This window comes from Callospermophilus lateralis, unplaced genomic scaffold, assembly GCF_048772815.1.
Source record: "Callospermophilus lateralis isolate mCalLat2 unplaced genomic scaffold, mCalLat2.hap1 Scaffold_784, whole genome shotgun sequence".
Classification (NCBI taxonomy): domain Eukaryota; kingdom Metazoa; phylum Chordata; class Mammalia; order Rodentia; family Sciuridae; genus Callospermophilus; species Callospermophilus lateralis.
The window spans coordinates 459,632-477,459 of record NW_027515870.1 but is presented as its reverse complement, the minus strand read 5'-3'; the positions used below and the strand labels follow the sequence as shown (position 1 = coordinate 477,459).

Below are 17,828 nucleotides of genomic sequence, written 5' to 3'. Positions count from 1 at the left end.
CCCCAGCCCATGCTCACCTGAGGCTGCACACGAGCTCCGTGAAGTGGGTCCAGACACTGGGGTCATAGTCCCAGCAGCGAGTCACGAGGGTGTAAAGAACAGGTGGACAGAGGTCAGGTTTGGGCAGCCGGTCCCCTTTCTCCAGCACCCCAATGACATCCTTGTTTTCCAGCCATAAGAAAGGCTGCTTCCCAAAGCTTAGGATCTCCCACATGCACATAGCTGAGGGCAGAGGGGAAACCGTCAGGCACCCTGCTGGGAAGTGGGCACCCCGGGGACACTATGGCCATTAGCACTTGGTCCCAGCAGGGAGCGTCTGTGTTATTTTGCAGCTCCCTCTATGGCCACTGGGGTCTTACCCACCATGGTGGTCCACTCAAGGGACCAATGACCTACATCTGTGGTACATGAACCAGGGCTTCCCCTTCCTGACTCTCTCAACATGGAGCTGGCTGGATTCTGTAGGTTCAGGAGGTGGCCCACGTTGGAACCACCAGATCCTTCTTGGGAAGGTTAGGAGCTACAATAATAGGGCAGGCACCACCTCTTGCAGCCTGTATGATCATGGGCAAGCCCCTTAATGGTCTGAGCCTCAGTTTCCTTATCTGGAAAATGGGGGTAACAATGATGAGGTCTATAGTCAGCTGTGGGAGAACTGGCAGGTAACTTGAAGTGCTGTGTTTGGTGAGGTTGCCCATTCACACCCAGCTAGGCACTCTCCACTCCCTGCTTCTCCTTTCATGAAAAACCTGAGTTTTGTGTTTGAAGCTCACCTCCAAGGCATCCCCATATTTGTCCTCAGAGCTGGTTGGTGGGGTCCATGCTTATCAGAGCCTTTTACAGGAGGATGAACCCAGATTTTCTAGGCCAGTCCTTGGCTCATGTCATCTCTGACTCTACCACCACCTCCCCACCTCTGGGACTTCTCAGTGGCTACAGTGAAATGGGGTATTTGGGTTCAGGGATGATCCTCCTCTTGAGGATGATCCTCAAGAAAATTTGAGCCCATTTCCACACTCTCCTGAATTGCCTCATACCAAACATCCAGATGTCACTGGCTGTCGTGAAGCGGCAGAAGTTAATGGATTTGGGGGACATCCATTTGATGGGGAGACGAGTCACAGAGGCTTGGGGTGGGCAAAGAGGTTTACAGGCATTATTAAGGGAAGAAAGATCTAGAACTTTCCAGAAAAACAACCTACTGTCCAGAAGCCCATGGTCTGGGATCCCCAGTTGTAGGCTCCTGAGATTTTTGTTTCAGAGACAAAGCAGGGGCTGGAAGTTCCCTCATCCTTGTAATACGTGTCATCCTCAATGTATGAAGAAAGGCCAGAGTTCCCCAGCTTCACACACTCTGGGGAGGCCACCAGGATGTTCCAGACGGTGATATACCTAGAGAAGGATGTGGATACCAGGGTGAGGCACTGCCTAGGACCCTGGGGCAGGTGGGAGAGCTGAAGGAAGGTTCCAAGCAGGTGAGTGAAGGAAGAGGTTGTATACAGTTAGCTTCCTGCGAGGTGAGCTCCAGCCTCCTAGAGGAGCTACTGGTACTGATGGCCTTGGTCCTAGCATGGCTCCCCACCCCAAACCAGTGGGCATGTTGGCCTTCTCACAGGCAGCTCTGCTCCAAAAAGTCTGCTTCTGTTGTTAAAATGCTGACATGAAAGCATGCAGGCTTGAGTTCCCCAAGGGGTCCGACCCATCATTCCACTCCCTTAGCTTACAGCCACTGACAGGGTTTACCTGACGTTCATGCTAGGACATGAGCTTCACAAAGACAAGGTTTGTCTGTTTTGGTGACAACTTTGTCCCAGAATCTAGGACAGTGCCTGGCATCCAGGAGGAGCTCCATAGTACTCACTGAATGAATGGATGCTTCCTGTGTGGCTTTGCATAGGGTCAGGCACAAGGCCACACAGGCCATGTCAGTGGTGGGGAAGCACCTGGTAAGTGCCCAGGTAGTCTCCTGGGGCTATGTTCCCATGGCAGTAGCCTCCTCTTAGGGAATGGGAACAAGGCCAGGTGGGGAAGAGACAGCTCCACAGCCCCAGGGGCTGGGGAATGAGGGTGGTGCTGGGCCTCAACCTCAGGATCTTCAGGTGCTCTATTAGCTCAGATCCTCTTCCTGGACCCCTGGCAGCTAAGTGGGCAGGCTGGAGGAGGTGAAGCTCTGAGAGGGTGGGAGGTTTCCTGGCTTTGAAGGGGAGGGGCAGAAGGTCTCAGCTACAGTCAGACACTAAGCTTTGGAGTTGCTCTGAAGCTACTTCTAGTGACAGTTCTCTGAGGCCCACACAACTGTTTTGGCTTTTTAGTGAGAAAACACTTTGTAGAGGTGCTCAAGTGCTCTAAGCTGCTTGGTGCAAGCCCAGGCAGGGACTCCAGCTCCTCCCTGTGGGACTCTGGCCCTGATCCTCAGTTTCCTCTGGGGTCAGGGATGGGCTTCGCTTTCCTGCTGTCTCCGTGTACCCACCTGTGCACACAGCTGATGCTCTCCAGGTAGGCCATGGCTTTGCATATCTGCAGCGCATACAGGACAAGGGTGGGCACCTTCAGGGAGTTCTTATTTCGCTCTAGATAGTGGCCCAGCTGTTGTAAGGGAGGTGCTGTTAGGACCCCAGCATGGAACCAGGGCTTCTGGCAGCCACTGACCCTCCCCTTCCTCTGGGGCAAACCCCAAGTCAGCAAGATGTTCTGGCGACTTCCTCTATCAACAGGGCCTCTGCTTCTGCTGAGTATGGAAGGCAGGAAACTGGGAGAAGTGTCCTTTGCTCCCTTGGTGTCCCAGCTATCTTCAGGGTGCCTGGCCTGCTTCCTCCAGCTCACCTCCCCATAGGAGTACAGTTCCATGATGATCCAGGTGGGCTCCTCTTTGAAGATGCAATCAGCTTCCCGATGTGGGGGTGGTCGAGATTCTTCATGATCACTGAAGTGGGAGCAGGAGGTCACACAGGGGAATGGGGAAAGCCGGAGGAGAACCCTCCCCTCTCCTCTTCCTTAGAAGGCCAGGGAGTCTGGGCCCCGCCCAGGTGTGCCTACCTGCCTCGCTCATGAACTTTTTCTTATTGTCCAGGGTGCAGTCCTTCTTGCAGGTCTTGACAGCCACATTGATTTTATCCCCTTTATGCAACAAGAGGGTTTAGGGAAGCTTGGTCCAGCCTAGTGCTCAAAGGAAACCGTTCCCGCCCTTGCCTCAGCAGGTCCTTCCCACGGACTTTGCCAATTGCTGAGGGGCAAGGCGACCTGGCCTCTGCAGGACACACCACCCCTTCCTTTCTTTCATTTATCTCCCCTTTCCCCTTCTCTTCCTCTTCTTCCCCTTTCTTCTGGACCAGGCTGGGTTAGACCCAGAATGAGGTTTGGAGATCAAAGAGCTCAAGCTCAGCTGTTCAGACCAAGATGCTGAGATGAGGGGCCGCGTGATCTGCCCTGGTTAGCAGGTGACCCCAGGACTTCATGAAATGCAGGTTGGCTGGCCCTGTTCTCTCTAAACTTGGCTTCAAACTGTGCTTCCTTCCTTCCCTGCCCACACCCCGGCGCTGCCCTCCCCAGGCTTGCTGAGCATGGCCACAAAGGTGAAGCCTGTCCACCTAGAGGTGCCCCAGATGAACTTCCACTTGGCTGGGTCCACCCTCCTGCCCTCCGTGTATTCTCCTACCAAAGCCTCACCCCTACACAGGTGGACAAAGAGTCAGGAAGAGTCTGGGACTCACGTGATTTGTGTGGACCCCTTCATAGACCTCCCCAAAGAAGCCTTCTCCTAGAATACGGTTGAGAACCATCCTCGAAGGCAATGCCATACTGTGGACCTGCACAGATGGAGAACACAGCCTCTGGGCACACAGACTAGCTGGCATCCCCTGGTGCCCCAGAACCCCATAACACCTCAGCCAAAAGGCACAGGCTGGGCTGGGAAAGGGGATCTAGAATGTTCCACTGCCTCAGATCCATGGAGGAGCCATCACCCGTTTCCTGGGTCCCAGGTCCATGTTCTTAGAACCCCCATATCCCACAGACACACAAAAGCACACAATCCATCAGGGGAGGACCTCAGTTTTCAACCCACAGGATCCCAGGTTGGCTGCTTCCTGAGCACACTTGGGGCAGGAGGAAGGGAGGGCAGGAAGATCCACGGTGGTGTCCCAGGAATCCTCATCATGTCACTTCCCAGACCCCTAACTGGTCACCTTGGCGGGGTCCAGGACCTACCTCCCGAAGGTCTCAAGGTCTCGTCGGGAATCTCTGCATAGATGTCTGACTCTGGAATGACAGGAGGATGCCCAGCACATGGGTGAGATGTCTCATCAGGCAAGGAACCTGGGTGTGGCTCACACCTGGAGCCCAGCACAGTCAGAGGTCAGGGTGCTGCAGGAGGGGAAGCTAGGCAAGTCTGTGGCTCCTGTCCCAGGCTTTGGGGCAGCCACTGAGCCTGGGGTATCTTGGCTCAAGTCTCTGTTTTGTTATCTAGGGCAAATCCATCTCCTTCAAACATACCTACCACCCATTTAAAACCATTATGAACTGGGTGCTTGTGTCTCAAAGCACTGACTCAAAATTTGATGGTTTTAGGATATGCAGCTTGGAGGGGCAATTAGATGAGGTCAGGGAGTGGAGCCCCCATTACAAGATTAGTGTCCTTATAAGAGGAGGAATGGCCACCAGAGTTCCTTCTCTCTGCACCACAGGAGCACACAGTGATAAGGCAGTCACCTGAAACGGCTGGTTCCTTGACCCTGGACTTGCCAGCCTCTGGAAATGTGAGAAATCAATGTCTATCGGTAGTCATGTGGTCTGTGGATTTTGTTTGGAGCCACCTCTCATTACGACAAACTCAGTATGTGTACAGACTACTCAATATATGCTAGCTATTACAACTGGCGATATTTTAAAGCCAGCGCTGAGAAGGGATAGGAAAGGTTGTTTTCTGTAACTTGGAGGGAATGGTCAGAAGAGCAGGCAGAGGGACCAAACATGGGGAGGTGGGCACAGGCCATGGGCAGGGTGGGCACAGGCCGTGGGCAGGGTGGGCAGGCTTACCTATGCTACAGCTTTCTGAGAGGTGGGACCACCTCACCTCTAGGTTTCTGCAGGAGGTGAGAGGGCAGGAGGCAGATGAACCCAGAGCTTGCAAAGCTCCCCCAGAGCTTTGGTCCCCCTCATCCACCGCCTGATAGCAGAAGTAGCCCACCTGGCTGCAACAAGCTGGGGCATGGCCTGGGCCTGGGATGGGGCTCAGCAGCAATCCTCCCAGGATGTCACCAGGGGGCTGCATGGAGGGCAACACACTGTGGGAAAGGCCAGGGTCTAGAGTTCTCTCAAAAATGAGGGGGTGGGGGCACCCTGCTTGTTCATCCTCCTCCCAGCACACATTGGCTGAGCTCAGGGCCCTTCCAAATCCCCACTGTACTCACAGGGTGGGGATCTGGGGCAGGCTGTTCCGCATCTCACCATCTGGAGAAAGAGGACAGGAGGGAAGATTGGAGCCAGGGACACAGAGTCTGGGATGGATGGAGGGCCTGTCACTGCTCCACAAGGAGACCCCTCCCCACCTTCTGTCCCCTCTCAGCATCAGGGTGGAAGCTATGTAGGCCTTAGACCAGAATCAGAATCCTCCTTGTAGGCTTCCTCCTGCCAGCACCCTGTGATCCATCTCAGACCTATTTGCTGACCCTGGTCCCAAAATGAGGAAGGTCCACCCATGTCCTAGCAATGGCTCTGATCTCCCTGGTACTACAAATACAGCACTTCCAGAAGCTGGCCTCTATGAAGCTCTGACTAGCAGGACCAGGGGTGGCTGTCCAGGACCAGGACCTGTAGCTGGCGACCCAGGATGGCCCCACAGGAAGCACCTGCAGGGCTGCTTGAGTGCCTCCTCACACCCCTGAAGAACGCATTTGTTCAAGGGCCAATGGCTCCACACCCCCATGCCTCCACATCACCCTGCAGGCTTGGCTCAGTGTGCAGCTGTCCACTGTGCCTTTCAGAGAAACTTACCTTTCTTGGGATGGATGATGAGAGAGCCTTTATGTTTCCCCTGAAGCTGGCAATAACCATCTTAGAGGTCAGCCATGTTCTCAGCCTCTGCCAGAGATGAAGTTTTGATGGACAAAGACTGCAGAGAAAAAGCCAGCCAAAGGTGAGACCTCAAGACTTGGCTACACTGTACCCTCTAGTGCTGCTTGAGAGGCTGCAGGACCTTCATCTCCAACCCTGCTGCAGGACCCCCAACCCCAACCCACACTTCCTCCCATCTCTGCTGGCCTTCCCTGTTGCCACTAGTGGGCGTGCTTGTGCTCCCTCCTACTGACCACCTTGAGCTCTGGGAAGACTAGTGAGAAAGCAGGATGCCTTGTACCATGTGGGGTGTTCCCTATGTAAAGGAGAAACTGAAAAATGGAAAACAGAGTGGAGCAGGGACAGACTGGTGAGAGCAGAGATAGATGCTCTGCAGTTGGAGGTATCTGATTCTTCCACCATGAAATCCCCCCATCCCTGGGATCTTGACCTATAAGTCATTTTTACTTGGTCAATATTAGACCCTACTTCTTTCCTGACATTAAAATAAAAATACAAACCATCATCCCAGCACCTTGTTAGGGCATGGGTGCAGTTTTCTTAACAAGATCCTCAAAGCCACTGAAGCCCTGGCTTCCTGCTTGTCACAGTCATGTTGACCCAAGGGCATCCTAACCCAAAGTGATACCCCTGAAGAGACTCCAGGTGTCCAGAGAGGCTTACCTGGGGTGTGCCTTCAATACCCAGCTGCAGGACAGCCTGGCCCTCCTCCAGCGGGAGGCACCTGATGGACCTGATCTTCTTGAACTCAGCCAGGCAGGTGGGCTGTGGAGAAGAAGGGGGCCTTAAGAGCATTCCATTGCTGGGATCAGGCAATACAGATGAGTCAGGAGGGGGAGGGAGGAGCGACTGGGAGTCTCTCTGCAGATGAAGGGAGAAAGTCTGGAAGGATCATCAAGTCCAAGCCCCTCACCTTACAGAAGAGAAAATGGGGTGTGGAGAAAGGCAGGACTTGCCCAAGGTTATACGTCAAGGTGGCAGTAGAATCAGAACTGAACCCAGAACTGCCTCCCTTTGCCACTTACAGAGCTACTCTTCTCTCTGTATCAGGAGAATGTCAAGCATGTCCTTTTCTCTCTCTCTGCACCTATGTCTGCAATAAGGAGCCATCTGCCCAAGCTGCCATCCCCAAACACTGTCCACAGAGCTCACACCAAGGGTGTGGCTCTCTGCTCTCAGGAATGGGGGAAGATGAATGATTGGGCAGACAGAGAAGGAGTCAGAAATCTAAGACCTTGAGCCAGGGGCTGGCGTAGCCTCAGTGCTCTCTACCTTTGCATCTTGACTTGTCAGCTGGCGGATGCCTTTGGGGCCAATGACCAGGTCCACTGTAATGTTCCACCCTTGCTGTAATAGAGGAGAGAGAGGACTGTTATCTCTCTTCTGCCACCTGGTGTGTTGACACTCTAAGAAAGGCTAGACAGGGACCACTGTCTATACAGCTCACCCCTCTGGATAACTGCCCACCTGCCCACCTCCCACAGCTGGAGGCCAACATTCAGCTCCCTGCTTGGCACATGGATTAACATGAGTTCCGCCATAGGCAGGTAACAGCAAGGCCCTGCTGTCTGAACACTGTTCCTGGCCCCAAATGGCTCCCTGGCCCCTAGCCTGCCAGGCCCAGAACCCAGGCCCAGAGAGAATAAGGAGGGTGGTCATTACAACAAGTTCACAGTGATAGGTCTCCTGATCGATGTTGGCAAAGCCCGCCAGGGTATTGAAAAACTTCATGACACACTCCTCCTCCTGGTGTGAGGCATACTGCTGGAAGGTCTGCTAGATCATCTTCCAGAACTGCTTAGGCTGGGGAGAGGTTGGCAGTGATTAGCCAGGCCCTGCCCCTCCTGGCACCTGTCCTTCCACTAGGTCTCACTGGGAGGATGCCCATGCTGGAATATGCCCCCAGGGCTCCTGCCGTGAAAGCAACACTGACCTGTTCCTCAAAACACACTCAGTGGTCTCAGGCGGGGCCCACCCTAACCCTGAGCGAGAGGCAGGGAAGTCGGCCTCCCAGGGCTCAGGCTGCCTCTTGGGAGGCTGGAGCCAAGTGCAGCCCATCCTGATTCTCCACCACAGAAGTGGCCCAATGTCCTGGCTTAAGACAGCACAGATGCCCCAGCTTCTTTGAGGATCCCCAGCCCAATCCTTGTAGTTCTAGCCCAGGGGATCTGCAAAAAGAAGGTTTTCTGGGCCCCTCACCCTTTGATTTTCTCACCTTTAAATTCTCCTGCATCTGCTTTGGGAAAAACAGGTCGAGTCCCACTTCCTTTCTGAAAACAGGGAAATAGAAGCAGCATTTGACTCTCCTTCTCTCCAGCTCAGAACTTCTGGCTAGTCTGGAGGAGGTACCAGGGCTTGGGGACAAGGAGAAAGGCCCTGACTACCCCGCTCTGGTCCAGAGCTGAGTGGGAAAGGAGGCTCTGGAGGGAAGGAAAGGAGGCAGGTCAGGAGGCAGCCCTGCACTTACTCCAAGAGCTGGAAGTTGGACTTCTTGTCAAGGGCGTTGTGGGGCATGTCCTTGAAGAACTGCCTGGAGAGAAAGGAGTTACGAAGGGGAGACTCGGTAACTGGAGAAGAAGGCCATCAGGGCCGTAAAATAAAATAAAATAAAATAAAATAAAAGGGCACTCATGTCCAGGAGTTGGCCTGGAGGCCCTTCCCCTGCCAGAGGTGGGATTTGCGGAGAGGGAGCAAGGTGGCAGGGGGGTAAAATTGGATCTTCAGAAAACAGTGAGGACAAGGAAATCCCCCAGACTTTGTTCCCAGAAAGGCAACATCCTCGTGCTCTGGGAGACCCAGCTCCTGGGCTGTGGGCTCTGAGGCTGAGGAAGAAGATGGCGGCCAAGCCCAGGAGGCCAGGAACACCACCTGCACCTTCAGGTCCTGGGTTCCTGGGCACTTTCTTTTTTGCCTATTTGCTATCTCTGATGTGTGCATATGTTTGTGTGTTCACCTAAACAATTATTAAATAAACATGTTAAAATTTTTGAATTTGTAAAAGAAAATATAAATAATCCATAATCCTACCACCAGAGGTGGCATCTATTAATATATGACACATCTTCTTCAAGTCTCATTTCTCCTAAAAATATATGCATTCATGAAAACTTGTATGTATGGTCAGATGCCACATAATGACCTTTTGGTCAACAATGGACCACAGATATCATGGTGGTCTCATAAGATTATATCACCTAGAGTCATAGCTGTCTTTGTTTGTGTAAATGGGCTCTGTTGTGTTAGTGTGACAATGAAGTTACCTAATGATGCATTTCTCAGAATGTATCTCCATTAGTAACTGATGCATGACTGACATATTTATTTGTAGCAATGGTGGTTTCAGCTGAGACCAAATAGCCAATGTCCCTGCATATGCCAGCCTCCCTTCCCTGTCAGGATTGCTGTGTCTAGTCATTTCACTGACTATTGCAGACACTGTCCAATCTTACATTAAAGTAACTGATGCTTGCAATCCCAGTGATTTGGGAGGCTGAGACAGGGGAGCCTCAAGTTAGAGGCCAGCCTCAGCAACTTAGTGAGATCCAAAATTAAAAATAAAAAGGGCTGAGGATGTAGCTCAGTGATAAAGCACCCTTAGGTTAAATCCCTAGTACCAAGAAGAAAAAAATAATAACTTAGTAATCCTTTAAGCCAGGTGTCCTATAGACATCTGGGACCAGTTTTGTGCTACTAATACTATAAGCAGAGAGAAGCAAGTAACTTATGACCCCAAAGCAATGAGCTCAGACTGCTCACCCTGTTTAGAAAATAGGAAGGTTGGATCCTCACCTCAAACTATTATCTAGAATATTTATTTTTTAAATATAGATAAATATAGATATAGATTAAACACAGATAAATATAAGCAATAAAACCATTATAAAGCTAGAAAAAGAAATCTAGGAAAATATTTTCATATCACAGGGTCAAGAACATCTAAAGCATGAAACTATAGAAAAAAAAACCCCAATAGGAGCATAAAAATACAATATTATGTCCTGAACAATTTTTAATAAATGGTGTCTTTGAATATATTGTCAAGCAACATAAGTAGCTGTCATTCACAAGAAAATAAGCATGCTGGGAGACACAGGGATGGAGCTACCCAGTGAATGGAGGCCACTGAACTCCAGGCACAGTAAGACAGGGGGTCTTCCTACCTGGGGAAAACTGAGTCTGTTTAAGATGCCACAGGGGGACAAATCATTTGGTTCCTCAAACTTATTTCTAGCATATAGGCCATGAGTTTCACATTTTAACTTAGAGCAGGAGATTTAGATTAAATAATGTAGTTGGCATTTGTAAAGCATCTCCACTAGATCAATAAAACATCAGTTAGGCTGCACTTCAACTATATGATATTCTGCAAAAGGCAAAACAAGGTGACAATATAAAGCCCAGCAGTTGCGGGGAGTAAGTGGGAGGGAGGGATGAAGAGGGGGGACATGCAGCATTTTTGGGGCAGTGAAACTAGCCCGTATGATATCATAGTTGTGGATGCAAGCATTTGTCCAAATCCCGAGAATGTGCACCTCCAGGAGAGAAGCTTCATGTGCACTGTGGCATTTGGGTGATAATGACGCATCAATCGGAGCAATTGCTCCACACTCGCAGAGTGGCGATGATGGAGCGCTGTGCAGGTATGGGAGAGGAGGCACAAGAGAACTCTGTGCCATCTGCTCAGTTTTGCTGCAAATCTAAAACTTCTCTGAACAAAAGTCTATTATAGACAAAAAAGTAAATAAAATAAGGGTTGAGAGAAAAATGTCAGCCAAGTAAATACACAGTTACAGAACACTTTAGTCCCTGTCATGGTTGTAAGTACTTGAAATATAGTAACTCACTAATTCCTCCTAACAACCCTGTGAAGTTGTTCCATCATTCCAATTTTACAGATGAAGGAACTGAGGCACAGGGAGATCAGACGACTTGCCCAGAATAACAGAGTCAATGCCTCAGGATGCATGCCCAGAAAGCCCAGCTTCTGACCTGTGTTGTACATCATTATATCCAATTCTCCAGATAGGATCTGATCTGAGTCCACAGAGGATTCATGTCCCTAATCTCATGTCTGCTGCACCTACCATACTTCTTTTTTACACCAAGAAACAATGCATACTCTTTTCCTGGTGATGTCGTTAGCCATAGACAAAGTGTATAATCTGTGATGTTAACAGGACAAGAGACTGTTACCCATGATTTTCAAGCAAGAGTCACATCCCTGGAAGAGTTGACTTCATGGTATGATTTTCAGAACCATATCTGACTCTGTTCATGACAATAGTCAAAACTTCAATATAAAATAGCCCAACTTCACATAAAACCACATTCCATCTACCCTTTTCATTTAAAAATGATCAGACCTGAAAAATCTTCTATCAGTTTTACAAAGTAGGTTTTTCCCATGCCCTTTCCCCATCAGCACACCCCCTGACCTCAGGGGTCACTGGTAAGAATAGGAAACTCTATCTGATGCTCCTGAAACTCAGGAGAATGAGGCTGTTTCTTTTCAGGAAACAGACCTGGGAGCAATCCTGGCTGATCAGAGAGCAGCCTCTCTAGCCTACCTATTCCTGACCACACTCTCTTCCAGAGCCTCGTCCTCCAGCCTCTTAGCACAGGCCCTGGCACTGAAGCCACAACCAATAACAGTTTGGGGATGACTGGAGGATGTAAAAATGTGAAGTAGAATGCAAATGGATCCCCCTGTGGGTTGTTTTCACTAAGTGATGACTGACAGGTGATTCACTGGAGTTTCCAAGTGATACCACAGCCCTAAGTGTGAGATCCACCAACAAAAAGGAAAAGATAAATTCTTTAGGACTGTCTAACTCCAGAGGGGAAGACTATAGGATGCCATGCATGGTATAGGGACTGCAGGACTCCTGGAAGGCAGGACAAGGCACATGGTATCTGTTGTCCTAATGATGTCATTAGCCTGCCATTATCATGGCCTCTTACATGCCAGCCATCTTCGCTCTCCAAGTTCACCCCACCCCCATTCTCTAGTCTATGCCTTTCTTCCTCCATCCCTGGGCGGGCTAGAATGCATGTCCCACTGGGTGCCATTATCTGCCAACCAAGAGGTATTTTTTCCTTCCAGGAGCAGTTCAAATCCCCTCTCCCTGCTGCCTGCAGGCAAGGTTAATGGCTTCACTTGGAAGCGGTACATGTTCGTTCTGCCTTGTATTATGATTAATTGTGTACAAATCTGTCACCTCCTAAACACTGTGAGCTCGAGGACATCGCTGAATGCTGTGCTAATTTCACACAGAGTACCTCCTGGAGCTGCGGTGCTATAGTGGGCAGCAAAGATGGGTACCCCTACATTCCAACAGCCCCAGGGCATGGCCTTGTGCTCTGAAGCATTTACAGAAACACTTGAAAAGGACAGAGGGAGAAGCAGGCATCCCAGAGGCAAGGGCAGGGCAGGAGGTGGGGACTGAGCAGAGGGAGCTGGTCCTTCTCTCCCATTTATTCCAAGGACCAGATGATGAGCACCTCAGAGGCCCACTCTGCTGGCTTCCTCTCCTCCCCTTCTCAGCTCTCACATGCCTACTCCCACTTCCACCCTAGATGCTTGAAAGTCCAGGCCAGCCTCTGGCCCAGCTCTCCAAGGTGAGACCTTGAGGTTACTTACCTGAGCTCCAGACAGCCCAGCTGCAGGGCCATGCCTTCGCTGACCTTGCTGGCATAGCACTGCATGTAGTCACTCCGGAGCTGGAAAGAGAAGGATCACAGTTCAGACTCACACCCTCATTGTCCCCTTTCCTGAGCAGAGGCCCCAGGAGGTGACACACCTCTGCCTCCGAGCTGTCTCATGCTCACCCAACCACAGACAAGCACTGAGCAGGGATGGGGAGCAGGATGGGAGCTCCCTCTCAGCTCTGCCTCTGCCCCTGGGCCCCTGAGCCCCTTCACAGGTGAACTTTCATACACATTCTCTTCCTGTTTCAGAGTCTTCACCCCATCCCAATTTGGAGAGAACCGACCCCCCCATATTTGGGGAGGAGTCATTAATTTTTCCAAAGCTCTGTCTAGATTAGTGTCCAGGAAACCAGAGGGGAGATGCAGCTGAGACCAGCTGGAAAATAATGGAAGTAGCTCACTCTTCCTTGGCACATCTTCACACAGGTGCTGGGCACTTATTTAATGCTATGGCATGTCAAAGAGGCTTGGCAATTGTTCAAGAGAGCCAGTTATCACATCTTTAGAAGTTTTGTGAACTGGTGAATATCCCATTGGTAGCTTGAATCAGGTCTTAGAAGGAGCATTTACACCATGGGAATTGGCAGGTGCTCTAAACCAGGGGTCTCATCTTCCCAGAGACAGCTTACCTGCACAGTGCCAATGATGTCATTTGATCCTCACAATAGCCCCCATTGAGTAGGTATTAGTATTTTATAGACAAGGAGACAGTTTCATGCAGGTAAATGAAGTCTCTGAGAATACCAGGTTAGTAAATGGCAGAGCTGGCTAAAAACCAGTTATGAAAGACCCCAGGGCCTGTATTTTAACCTGCTTCTGCTTCATCAGCCCAATCACCTGGGAAGCCAAGGAGCTGGGAGGAGGAGCTGGGAGCTTATGGAACAGGTTGGTCTGCACCAAGGTTGGAACAACTGACAATGATCCTCAGGCATAGCAAAAAAGACAAACCTGGGCTTTGTCTTTCCATCATCCTATGGATACACTTGGCCTGGAGGGTGCAATGGGACTCTGGAGAAACTTTTTATCAGTTGGTAAAAATAAAGCAGCATGGTCCTGTTCTCTTTCAGGCTGTCCATGAAGTCTTCCAGCAAGTAGTGGATTTGAAGGTCATACCTGTGATAGGCGGTCAGACTCTGGGTGATGCAGGGAAGCTCGAATCTCCAGGAGAAAGTGGGTCCCTCCATCCTCCCTATCCTTTGCTCCCCTTCACCATAGCACTACAGTATCCCAACTGGGAACATTTCTGGATACAGATTTACTGTGAGTCCACGTCAGGCTTTGAAAATGCATGCATTAGATATTGTAGGAGGTCTAAGTCTAGGATGCCACTTGGATTTTCTAGAAGATTCTGAGGATGGGGAGTGCTTTGGGGAGGACCTCCAGGGCTTCCCCACCCCACATTCCTACCTCCACTCATCCTCCACGTGTAGACATTCATACTTGTCCTGCACCTCACCCACCTTCATCTGGGGGTGTAGCCAGTGGATCTCATCTGACTTCATGTGCTTTAGCCTCAGTCCATAGCACTCAGGCAGCTGGATGTTGGGCCAAATCTGCCCACTTAGCAGGATGGAGGTGATGATCTCCTGCAGAGAAGAGAGGGACACAACTCAGGGGTGTTCCTTACTGGGTTCCCCAGGGTGTGTGATTCTCTAGGGTGGGATTCTGCCTTAACGATGTACTTGTTTCTGATTCCCTAGCACTTAGTGCAAGATGTGGTACACAGTGAGCTGTATGTTGTGAATGAACAAATGCTGTTCATTTAGCCAAAATGAGACAGAGACAGAACTGAGGAGACAGCACAGGTGCTGTGCTTCTGCACTGCATTCCAGTTGAACCAGTTAATACTCACTGAGCACCTGCCAGGTAAAAAGCACCTTCGTAATGGTTCCCAAGTTCACCATCCTTACTGAGTACCGGACCAGGCACTGCTAGATACTTTACACACACGATTTCACTGAATCTATACAACATGGGGAAATAAGCAGGTGTCACTGTCCTTGTGTGACAAAGAGGAAACTGATGTAGGTCACACAAGCCATGGCATTATGCTGGGATTTTTGAACCCTGGCCTGCTGGACTCTAGATTTCTACTAGGCCAAGCTGATTCACTGGGATGATGGAGAGGGCAATACAGAAGGACAAGACTCACCTCAAGGGAGCAAGTGGCACAGTCCCTACACAAGAAGGATAGTCATTGGAAATGAAGATATGACAAGAAAGGTGGCCTCTAGTTAACTGGGCCACTTGCCCACAGCCTGATGTTCTAGCTTCCTGGCCAGAGCCAGGGCTGGATTGACAGGAGGGCCACTTGGGCAGCTGGCTGCCTGGATGTGAACCTCTGAGGCCTTCCCTTGTTCTGACATCACTTTTGCAACATTTTTCCTCAAGCCTCTTATGTGGTTCCACACGTAATGGGTGACTGAAGCCGACTCTTGACAGCAGAGAGATGGCTCAGATGCAAACTTAGAAGCCCGCAGGCACTGACCTATCCTGTTGGATGGCTTGGTGGTGTGACAGATGGATCGATGCCCAGGCAGTTGCTGTTCTGACCAGGAAGAGCAGAGGCAGTTTATTATTTAGATTTCATGATTTTTTTGTTGTTGCTATTTTTACCATGCCTTCCAAGAAATTCTCTAATTTAGTAAATAAAATGCAGCTAATCTCTTAATTGGAACAAAAAGAAGGAGATATGACATCTTTTTTCTCAGAAGAAAATCTGTTTCTTTCTATCTCCACTAGGAGAATGTTAAACTAATATTAAAATAATATGACTATGAATAAATGCCCAGTTGTTCATCTGCCCAAGCACACATGTGTCTGGGTCCAGCTATCTCCTACCAGGATGCTAGAAGACCCTCAGCCTAAAACCTCCCTTTCCCCTCAGAGAAAGTTGACTACTGCAGAGAAGTTGACTACTGATCTGTGAGAGAGCTGGGGAAACTGAGGCATAGCATGAACATGTCATCAGTTGTAACAAATCAGCATGGGAATCAATTGACGCTCAGGATGTGGAAGAGGGCAATGACCTAGGGTACCCACTGGGAGAGGGACATGGGTAAGAGGATGTGAAGTAGACAGTTTCGTCACTCTCCACCCACTTATACCACTCATCTTTACCACTCTGTCCACAAGGTCCTCATGATATGGTACCCAACCCCTTTTCCCTCCTGAGCCCCATCTGGAGTTCCCAGTTGAGGTGTTTAAACTGAGAGCATTCCCTCTCCCCAGTTAAAACTCATTAGGGTAATGTCTAATTTCCTTAGGGCTGGGCCCCTGTGCTGTTTATTATTGAAAATCTTTAACATATGTACGGTAAACCGAGAAGCATAATAGCTTCCCTTGTACACACAACCCAGCCTCAGCAATGACCAACATTCTGCCCCTCCTGCTTCATCTGTGCCACCCCCTACTCTCCAACTGTGACTCAACTATTAATTTATTTTGTGGTTCTTCTTTTAATGTAAAACTTATATAAATTAAAATGCACAATTTTAACTGTATGATTTTGAAACATGAATGCACCTGTGAAACCCACACACCAATTAAGAAAGGCAGATCCCTGGAAAGTTTTCTCTTCTCCCTCCTCAGTCATCCCTCGTGGCTCACTCCAACCTCTCCCTCCCAGGAACCACCCCCTCCAGAACTTCACATAAGTGGGGTCATTTTATAGGTGCCATTCTTTTGTGTCTGGCACAGTTTTTTTCACCGAGAAAAATATCTGAAATTTCCCCACATTGTTGTATAATTCAGTAATGTGTTTCTTTTTATTAATGGTGACGTTCTACTTTATAAAGAAAACACAATATGTGTATTTATCCCCCTACTCTTAGAAATAGGGGCTATTTCTAATTTTGACCATTATGAATTAAGTTGCTGTGAAAACTAATTTACAATATTTTTGTGTGTAGATGCTCTTATGGCCTTTGAATAGACACCAAGGAGTAGAATTGTGTGGCCTTATGAGAAACTGCCATGCTTGTTCCACTTTTGTGTTTCCACCATGACACAGGGCTTCTGTTACCCTGCACCTTCTCCAACATTGGGTGCTGTCATCTTTCTAATATGTGTCATCTCAGTAGGGAAACTGAGGCACGGCATGCATGTATTAGCAGATCAGTGTGGGAACCACTTGAGGGGCAGGGCTAGTAGTATATTATTGTGCCTTGATCTGCACCTTCCGATGGCTAACGACATTGATCACATTTTTATGTGTGTATTGGCCATTCACACTCCTTCTTTATGAAGTGTCTGTTCAAGTCTTCTGCCCTTTTTTCTATGTTGTGTTTTTGTGATTGAGTTTTAGGAGATCTTTATACATTTTAGCTAAAAGTACTTTGTATGATCTGTTTTACTACTATCTTCTCCAGATCTGTAATCATTTCCATATTAGTGTCTCGGTATCTATAATTTATCAAAAATTCCTTTTATGGTTAGTGCCTTCTGCGTCCTAAGAAATCTTCACCTGCTTCCAGGTCATGAAGATATATTGTGTCTTCTTTTATAAGAGTCATAGTTTTGGAGCAGTGGTAGAGTGCTCACCTAGAATAGGTGAGGCACTGGGTTTGATCCTCAGCACCACATAAAGATAAATAAATAAAAATAAAGGCATTGTGTCCACCTACATCTAAAAAATATTTTTAAAAAGATTCATAGATTTAATATTTACTTTTAGGTCTTTGATGCATTTTAAATGAATGTTTCTGTGTGGTGTGAAGCAGGGATAAAACACTTGTTCATATAGTTCTACAGTCATTTGCATTGGTTGTTAACTTTCCTTTCGAAGTGAATGGTTTTCCTGTCTTTGTAAAAGATTAGTTGGCTATCTAAGTTTAGGTCTATTTCTGAATTCTAACTCCTTTCTATTGATCTTTCTTCACACCTCGCTGATACTATAAATGTACACATTACTGTAGTTTTAGGGATCTTAAAGTCAAATGGGATAAATCTTCTGTTTCTCCCCAAGATTATTGGTTTTTTAGATCTTCACATGTCCATATTGATTTTAAAAACAGCTTTCCCTGTTCTTTTCCAGAACTTTGTAGCAT

At 48.9% G+C, this 17,828-nt stretch overlaps 1 pseudogene; it reads right to left on the bottom strand.

The window, feature by feature from the left end:
* The window catches only part of LOC143387249 (protein-tyrosine kinase 2-beta-like), a 41,602-nt pseudogene that overhangs the window by 6,697 nt on the left and 17,077 nt on the right, over positions 1–17,828 (bottom strand).